The sequence below is a fragment of the Halyomorpha halys genome, unplaced genomic scaffold (genome assembly GCF_000696795.3).
Source record: "Halyomorpha halys isolate HHAL.00 unplaced genomic scaffold, Hhal_1.1 Scaffold318.1, whole genome shotgun sequence".
NCBI classification, from domain to species: domain Eukaryota; kingdom Metazoa; phylum Arthropoda; class Insecta; order Hemiptera; family Pentatomidae; genus Halyomorpha; species Halyomorpha halys.
This window is the reverse complement of record NW_027105968.1, coordinates 585,535-595,494: the sequence shown is the minus strand read 5'-3', so window position 1 is coordinate 595,494 and position 9,960 is coordinate 585,535. Positions and strand designations below refer to the sequence as shown.

General features: G+C 29.6%; 1 long non-coding RNA gene across 1 annotated transcript in view; it reads right to left on the bottom strand.

Annotated features, from left to right (window-relative positions):
• Positions 1–1,770: 1,770 nt before the first annotated feature.
• LOC106681205 (uncharacterized) overlaps positions 1,771–9,960 on the bottom strand; it is a 48,877-nt gene continuing 40,687 nt past the window's right edge. Inside the window, exon 3 of the long non-coding RNA XR_001343207.1 lies at positions 1,771–1,858. This is a non-coding gene — a long non-coding RNA (uncharacterized lncRNA). The remainder of the gene's footprint in view (positions 1,859–9,960) is intronic.

Genomic DNA, 9,960 nt, shown 5'->3' with positions numbered 1-9,960 from the left:
ATTAATCCTAAACTCACTTTAATTACCTTTATTTTCCCATTAATTTTACTCCTTACAACCTTCAGGAATAACCTGTAAATCTATTACAATAGTATACAAATCTTAAAGTAAGTTATTATTAGCAGAGGTAATTCCTACCTACTCCAACCTCACAACCTCTTTGGATTATACATTTCTCGTTTGGATTATACATAGTTCACTCTTCACATATCATTTTGTCTACCTATCTTCAATATATTTCACCTCTGTTTACATTTCTATAATCTTTGTCGAAATTGATGAGTCAGCCAAGTATAAGTAGAGGGGATAAAAAATGGCGGCTGTTTAAAACCGATAAAAAAAATTAATGTATCATTCGGAGTTCTATATCTTAAAAAGTTGGAACAACACAAGAAAACCTAATAGAACGTCATTTAAAGAAGAGCAAATTTTTTAAAATATGAGCCCTAAAAGAGTTATTAAATAGTTCTCGAGATATACCTTTTTAAAAATCAACATTTCATAAAAATGTTGTATGGGACGTACTGAAAGATCAGTATTTAGTGAATTTATTTTGAAAAATCTATATTTTAAAAACCATTTAACGAACAGCTGTATATTAGCACTCAAATTAAAACTAGTTTAATGAGCTATAAAGTAGTTTATAATGTGTATCTTCGTAGGAGTAATAGTTTACATGAAATTTGCTAATATTAATTGATTTATAGTTGTTTGGACAAATTTTTATTTGCCAAATTTATACTCATATGTAGATATCATAAAACCTACTACCTCTACGAAGATAAGTGTCATAAACTACTTCATAGTAAGTTAAATTTCCTTTATCTTGAGTGTTGGCAGACATATGTGCGTCTTATGATTGTAGAGATACATTTTTTTCAAAAACCCAACATTTATATGATCAACAAGAAATTAACATTTTGTGAGTTTATTTTGTCAAGTATCATAAAAACTACTACTCCTACAATGATAAACATAATTAACTATTTTGTAGTAAATTTAATTTGAGTGCTGGCAGACATTAGTACGTCCAATGGTTTCTGAAATAAAGTTTTTCATAAATAAAATTTATTGTCCGATTTTAAATCAATTTATTTTAGCCAATATCATGATAACTACTATTCCTACGAAGGTAAAGGTAAACTTCTTTCTAGTCCATTAAACTAGCTTTAATTTGAGTGCTAATAGACATCTGTAGGTCACATAATTCCTGAGCTATAGATTTCTAAAAATAAATTAACTAACTAGTAATCTTTCAGTAGATTTTTAAGAAATTATGCTTTTTAAAGAGCTATATCTCGAGAACTATTGAATAGTTCTTAAATAGCTCTTTTAGGGTTAATATTTCAGCAAATTTATTCTTCTTTAAATAATGTTCTTTTATTTTTTCTAGTGTTGTTGGTAGTTTTTAAGATATTGAGCTCCTACTGGAAAATCAATTTTTTTAAGGTTTTAAAACAGCCACCATTTTTTATTTCCCCTAACTATACTTGGCAGACTCATCAATGTTTACTAGTAATTATACGTAGTTTGTATTGAAGTAATCAAAAATTGGGGTGAGATAACTGCCTTTTTTTATTACCGGCTCTTGTACTATGTGTAGAGGAGGCACTGTACGAGATTAGTTATGAACTAACATCTTCATAATAAAAAATAAATAACACCCTCTTAAATCACATAACTAACAACAAGATTGAACTAAATCCGACAGTAAAAAACTTAAAGCTTACTATGAGTTAGTGGGCCAATCCTCCCAATAATGTAGAAGAGAGCATTTGGTTACACCACACCTCAGAATTGGACACTATCGGTTGACTCATGATCTGAAATGTGGTGTTCTTCGACAACTCTTCAGAACCTTGGGTAACAATGGGAAGATGGACATTGTGATAATAATTATATGTTATTATTCTCATAAATTGTTCTTATCATTATAATATTTACTACCACTAACCATAAGTTATATTTATTTAAAAAAATAATATCTAAAACTATCATAATAAACCATAATTAACATCATTCTAGATCTTTTAATTACCATAACATTTATAATTCAGGTTTAAAGTAAACAATTGAAATTACATTTATTGCCTCATTAAAAATATTATTGTAAAATGTTTATGATTTATGCTCGCAATATACACGAGGTCATTAGAAAGAAATAGAGGCTCCTAGACAGCCATGAGGAACGGCAAGTATTTCTAGAAAATATCTGGGAGGGCAGTGTTATAGGCAGTAGGCAGTTACGTGGTCGAGTTATTGGCACCCATCAAGATAACTTGAGGGAATCAAAACCGATCTCAAGTGACCTGCTAGATTTTCGTTTGGTTTAGGGTTAAAGTGTACGATTCAGCATTTTTTTTTTATTTATTGATTTCCAACATATAAATAATTACGCCATGGTTTATTATTTCCAGAAATTTCCATAATAACAAAAAAAAATTACTTTTATTTTTTTAAAAATAAATTCCAATAAATCCCACCAAATCACATTTACCCTTCGTTGTAAAACTTCGTCTTGCCCCACAGTATCTTTTAATAATACCCCACTTATTTCTGTTGAGCAGATCCGTTACTTAGGACTAAATCTGAACAAACGACTGACAGGAAATCCTCATACAAGACTGAAAAGACAGGAAACTGCTCGTCGATTTCGACTATTACAACATTTACTAGACAAACGGTCCAAAATTCCAATCTATTACAAAAGACTAATCTGCATGACTATTATAAGGCCTATCTGGACAAACGGAATTGAGCTATGGGGCTCCACTAAACCATCTAATTCCTCTCGAATCCAATCCTTACAGTCCAAAATCCTTAATGCTCCTTACTTTGTCACAAATCAAATCATCCATCAGGACCTCAATGTCCCCTATATTGCCGATTTGGCCAGAACCAGATACCAATCCTTCCATAACAAACTTCCCAACCACCCAAACCAACTCGTTTCTAACCTGGCTTCTCCTTCACTACCTAATAATCCTCCTAGGCGTCTGAAAAGAAGATGTCCTCGAGATCTTCTTCTTTAGAAGTGTTTATGGAGTTCTATCAATGGGTAGATTCTCCACATGTTTGTATCATGTCATAATATCACTTACAGCAAATTTACTTGATGTGTATACAGTTATAAATAACAATAAATAAATTAAAAATAAAAAATACTTTTATTTTTTTATTTTATTGTATTTTTTAAATAGCTTACTTATATGAAACAAATTTTGAAATGTATTATAATTCAAAAATACTTCATATTTTTTTATCTTTATTAATGACCGAGATACAGGCGTAAGAAGATTATGAGCATTATGGCATTGAAAAATAATGGATGTTAATATAGAGCTGTTATGATCATCCTGGGTTGACCTTAGGCCTTGGTACCAACAAAAGAACCAATTAAAATCATTCTAAATAAAAAAAATAATAGGACAGTATACAACATAATTGATTTATATTTTCGGATTTTATGTATTGATGTTTTAATAAGGTAAAACCTCAATTTATTTTTCTTTTCGATTACAAAGATTTATTTTTATATAATGTGGTGTCAAAATAGCAATAAAGGTTCGATGCTGATACCACCAATCGCTGTCTTCATAAGCCTGTCCTGGAAAGCCCATTTAAGCCCAAATGCACATGATCTTGACGCAATCCTCCCACCTACGTTTCGGTCTAACCCTCGGACGTTTATTCATCAGATTAGTGATTACTATCTTTTTAGGGATCCGTTCGTTACCAAGGACAACAACCTTACTCGTCATATTTTTAATACTATCCCCTAATTTATAATTGGTGAGTTCTCAAGTTAACTCATTCTTCTTTAATCCAAATATTTTACCCATTTCTTATAAAAAATAAATAATAAAAACGATAATACATTACCTTTTTCGTTTTGTAAATTGTTAAATAATTTCATTTTTATTCTGTTTTAATTTTATCCTATATTCATAATCAGACTCAGAATCAACAAAACCTTTTAGCTATGACAAAATTGTGACTATGATACGTTTTGAGAGAATCAAACATCTTTAATTCACGAACTACCGATTATAATTCGACAAAAACTATTTTATTTAAACAGGATAAAACACTAAAAACTATTTATTTATAATCTTAAAATTTTTTCTTGAGACTGGTAATTTCTTAATAATTAATTCAAAACACTATCCAATTATAGTCTCAAAACCTTTATTTCTTTTACACGTCCAACGTTTCGGCCAATTCGGCCATCTTCAGGAACAATCTACTCAATATCACTATGAAAACATATAATTTAACACTCTAAAAACTTCATTCAGGCTATTCTGCCCAGGTCAAAACATTTATATCTAATAAGTCAATTATCCATTAAAAAACATAGTCAAAATTATTTCTCTGCACACACTATTAATACACTTTTATCACAACCTTGCTTATTGATGCTTATAGATAAGCAAGGTTGTGATAAAAGTGTATTAATAGTGTGTGCAGAGAAATAATTAGGTAGTGTTTTGAATTAATTATTACTAAAAACTATTTAAATATATGGTTCTACGCAATAATAGCAAATTTGACATTCATATTTTTATTTTTAATTCAAAAACTACACTAAACTTTTTATTTTATTTTATTAATGTCATTACTTTAAAGCCTAAAAAATATATTATCTTTAATTAAGATATTTAATCAATTTGTAATGATTTCGATAAAATTATTTTTTTATTTTTTCAATACTTTTTAATCGAGGATTAAATTAATTAATTGTTAATTTAATTAAATTAAAATCTGGACCGTTACAACCCATGAAGGGTCAGTGGTTCAGTAACTTTGTAAGGAAGCACTGTTACTAGACAAACGGTTTTGTAAGAATTGGTCAGAATCACGCTCAAACGCCAGATTTTTACCCAGTTAAGGATACCCAATTTAAGATGTAATAACCCACAGGAGTTGACTCACGGCTACGGTGTAACAGGAAGCAAAGAGTCCACCCGGATTTGAACTCGGGTGCTTGGAGTTAGTAGCCATGCGCCTTACCCAGGGGCTACCCGTGCTTGAAAAATTAATAAAATTACAATGATTATTATTTGAAAGTAGTCAATTTTAGTTGTAGGTAGTTATTTTAAATGAAGAATAAAGGTAAAAACAGAGGAATTTATTTATGAGTAATAGTGCTCTCTAATAGATTTTTGGATGTTAGATATTAAAGACAAAATTAGAGAAAAGTATTCATTAAGTGAATAACGTCCGAAATCGCTGTTTAATTGTATCAATGTAGATAAAAAGGAATAGGAGATTCCAAGAGAAATTTTACTTCCCTGTACATGTATGAATAAGTGTGATTCCTTGTTTTTCTTCTGTAAACTTCAACTGTAAACATTATTGTAATTTTTGAAAGATAATCACTCCTGTGCCGTTTACATAGCAATTTGCTTTATATTAGTTCCACCAAAAATACTTTATAGCAAGCTTCGTCCTAGAAACACTTTGAAATTGATCCATACAGTGTTATACTTCAGAAATTTAGAGAATAAATATCGGATGACAAGGCTTTTGTACGAGGGTTATGCTGATAAAGGGGTGATAGACGATGTGTAAGAGTGGGGAACTAACAGCCCCTGTAAAATGAACAGCGTTGTCATCGGACAGCGTTGTACATTCACCACGGCCAACTGACAGAACTGTGTTCCGGTAAAATTCACACCGCAGTAATTTGTAACTGTTTTTAATTTGTCAATTCTTCTCAAAATTAAAAAAAAAAATTAATTAAAATATTCAGAAAAAGTTTATTTTCATATAAACAATAATGAAAATGAATAAATAAATAAAATTCTGTGAATTATAAGACAATATTTTTCATCTATGATTTATTAATACAGTAATACTTATAAATAATAATATTTAGTGCATCTGTAATTATTTCTTCTGTCACTGTAGCTGGGAGTCAACCCTGTGGGTTCGGGAGATCTCCGGAGATCACTCAGCCTCATAAAATAAGTAAACTTAATTGGGAAAATATGGAGGTCGACTTACTTACAAATTACTGTACTCCTTACCCGTCATGGGCTGTAGCATGAGATTTAATTTTATTTTTATCATTAATAAATTTCTTGAACTAGTTCCACTGTTTGATCTTCACTTTAAAAAAAATTATCCTTCTACCTAACCTTCAGTTCAAAAATTAAAACACAATAGTACTTAATTAGTTATTTTTTACTTGAATTTTGGAAAACATTGTCCCCCTCTTTTTTTTTTCTTTTTTTTTTTTAATAATTTATTTATTGTTATTTACAACTGTAAACACATATATACAAGTAAATTTGCTGTAGGTGACATAGTGACATGATACAAACATGTGGAGAATCTACCAACTGATAGAACTTCAATAACATTTCTAGAGGAGAAGATCTCGAGGCCATCTTTATAATTATAATAAAAATAATAAATTAAAATCGAACATGAAATAAACAACGAAAACCAAATAAGATATTACATATCTAAAGATTAATAAATATAGAACCTGTTAAAATTTTTAAAAAAAACTATATGATATTGTTAGTGTAAATTAATCGAAAATTAAAAGTTTTAAAAATTAATGAAGTTTTGAAAAAAATAGGGTGATTTTGACTTATAATTAATGACCTGGGCAGAATAGCTTGAAAAACATTTTTAAATTTTGATTTGAGGTGAGAATTTATGTTTAAGATTGTCCTTGAGGATGACCGAATTGGCCGAAACGTGGACTATTGATATAATAAAGTGTGATGAGACTAAACAAGGATACTATTCGATTTATTTAATAAATAAATACCAGTCTTAAGAAATTGAAAAAAATTATATTTACAGAAATGCAATTAATTGATTACGTAAACATTATGTACTTTATAAAATATTAAATTATAGATTCTAAAGAGGGGGGCCAGAACCAGATACCGTTCCTTCCATAATAAACTTCTCAACCACCCAAATCCACTTGTTTCTAATCGGTTTCTCCTTCATTACCTAATAATTCTCCTAAGCGTCTAAAAAGAAGATTCGAGGCCATCTATAACTATCATATAGTTTTTTTAAAATTTTAACAGGTTTTATATTTATTAATCTTTAGATATATAATATCTTATTTGGTTTTCGTTGTTTATTTTATGTTCGATTTTTATTTATTATTCTTATTATAATTTAAAATTTTAATATTAGAAAGAACTTTTAAATGAGTTTTTTTTATTAAAAACAGGCCCCTGAAAATAGACGGACTATCCGAAACATCATTAAGGTTGTTGCACCGATATAACAATGATGGAATAAAGAAATTGTGGTTTGAAAGTAAATTAATTTCCCTATTTTAAAAGGGAGTTGGCAATGGTGTTATTTTGAGAGGATGGTATGTGTTTATGTGATTATATGGACTGGCCCGTCCTTAGAGGATTAATTAACAAACGCTAAAATCCAAAAAAATATATTAAACCAATAAAAAAAATACTGGAAGATTATTGATTGACCGTGTGTATAGATGAATGGAATATGGTTCAGGTGCAGTAAAAAAAAAAACTCAAATAGTAGATAATTATACTATTTTATTGAGCCAACGTTTCGCCCCACGTTGCAGGGCTAAAAAAGATACAAACACTATAGTTACAAAAAGGAAAAAAGAAAAAACATAAGTGTAAAATAACAGGTGTATAAAATGAAAAGTAAGATATAATAAGAAAAATTAAAGGTTGTAAATAGTAAATGAAAAGGGTAATAGTAACAGATAGATAAGGGAAGAAATATTAAAGATAGTACAAATAAAGAGATGAAAAAAGAAAGAAAAAAAATACAAATCAAATGATGAGACACAATGCATTCCTGTTTTGACGGCAGTCAAAGACAAAGTGACGGTTTGTTCTGGGAGGAGTTGGGATGGCAGTTATGCCACAATAACGAAAATAATTTGTAAAGTAAACATAATAAAAAAGTATTTAAATTAGGTGAACAATAAGTGGTAATATACATAATAGAGGGAGAAGAAATATTAATAAAAAAAAAAAAAGATAGAAAAACAAAGGAAAAGTAAAGTATAAAATAATGGGATACAATATGTGTAAGTGATTAAGAAACGAAATATACCAAATGAGCGGGGATACAGGAAAGTGTAAAATATAATAGAAAATTAATAATAAAGTAATTAACATAAGTACACTTAAGAAGGTAATAATTAAAAATAATAAATTTAAACTGACAGCTAGACTTGAAAAAAAAATTGTCAAAGTGAGTAAAAACGTGCATTATAGCAAGTTAAGAAGCTGCTTTTCATCATATTAATGACAAATGGAGGCAAGCGTTGCAAATAAAGACCTCTAGAGCTCTCTTTTGTCCTAGTGACTTAATGAAAACCGCAATTAAGGAAGTAATGTCCTGATCAACTCCCACCCCTTTGTCTCTCCGTTTCCTTCCTAGGTTTCCTACCATCAATTAATAATTTTTTTTTTCTTTGTAATGTATTAAAATCAGCTATAGTGTAATATTTAGTGAGAAAAAGAAAGAGTAGGGCAACTAATAAATAAAAGAAAAACTTTATTAGAACACTATGATACTGTTGACATCGTTCATCAAATCGTAACCATTGCTCTGTTTACTACAAACATTTTACTAATTTTTTAGAACCCGTAAGCCTTTGACGAGATCAAAACAGATCATCCACATTACCGTATGAGCATTTTCTTTTTTTATATTAATTTTATAATTAATTTCACTATTTTGAAATAAATTGTTTACTATTCTGGGACTAGGATCCTTTAGAATAATTAGTAGGTAATTCTAATTTCACAATAATATATATTGGCCAAAAATAGTGTCGCTGCACCTAATTATAAGTTACTTTAAAATCGTACATAAATATTTTTAAGATGAGGTGTAGATAGTTGACCGTAGAATAATGCTTCGAGAGGTTTGTAGGGGGGTCCGGTCAGCAAAGAACAACATAAATAAACAAAACCATATTTATTTATTTTATAACGACGTTTCGACCTGAGTTTCAGGTCTTCATCAGGGCTATAAAACAAAAGAGATAACAACAACATTTAGAGTAACATACAATTAAAAAGGAATAGTATATTGTTGATGATATCTAGATGTGTTGTATCTTCTAGTGTAGTGACGTGTATGTAGATGGTTGTTATCACGTCGTTGGCCCCGTGTTACTGGATTCATGATGAGGTGTAGATAGTTGACCGTAGAATAATGCTTGGAGAAGCTGGATTCATCATGAATCCAGTAACACGGGGCCAACGACGTGATAACAACCATCTACATACACGTCACTACACCAGAAGATACAACACATCTAGATCTCATCAACAATATACTATTCCTTTTTAATTGTATGTTACTTTAAATGTTGTTATCTCTTTTGTTCTGTAGCCCTGATGAAGACCTGAAACTCAGGTCGAAACGTCGGAATAAAATAAATAAATATGGTTTTCTTTATTTATGTTGTTCTTTGCTGACCCCACCCCCCGACAAACTTCTCCAAGCATAAATAATTTTAGATACAGAGAAGAAAAAAGAAATTAAAAAACTAACTGACTAAATACATAAAAAACAAAACAAAAAGGTAGTCACAAATTATCTATACTATTCTAGATTGGTGATGTAAAAGGTATTAATAGAAGGATTGGTACTTGACGCATGTTAGAGGGAATAGAGTTCCAGTGATATACAGCTCGGATAAAAAATAATCAACGCAACAGTTCGGTGAGGTGGAGGGTAGATGTCATTTAAACGGGACCTAGTAACTTAATAACATGTACTTTATGTCATTTAATTAGATTAGATCATTAGAAGTCTTTTCGAGCTTGTCTTGGGCATTGGTAGATTATTATAATTTTTTTCAACAAATTTACAGTACTTCCTATTAATGTGTATGTGGTTTACAGAAAATACAAATCAAATATTCTAATATTATTAAAGTGGGAAGGAAGCAAATTAATAAAAAATATATATACA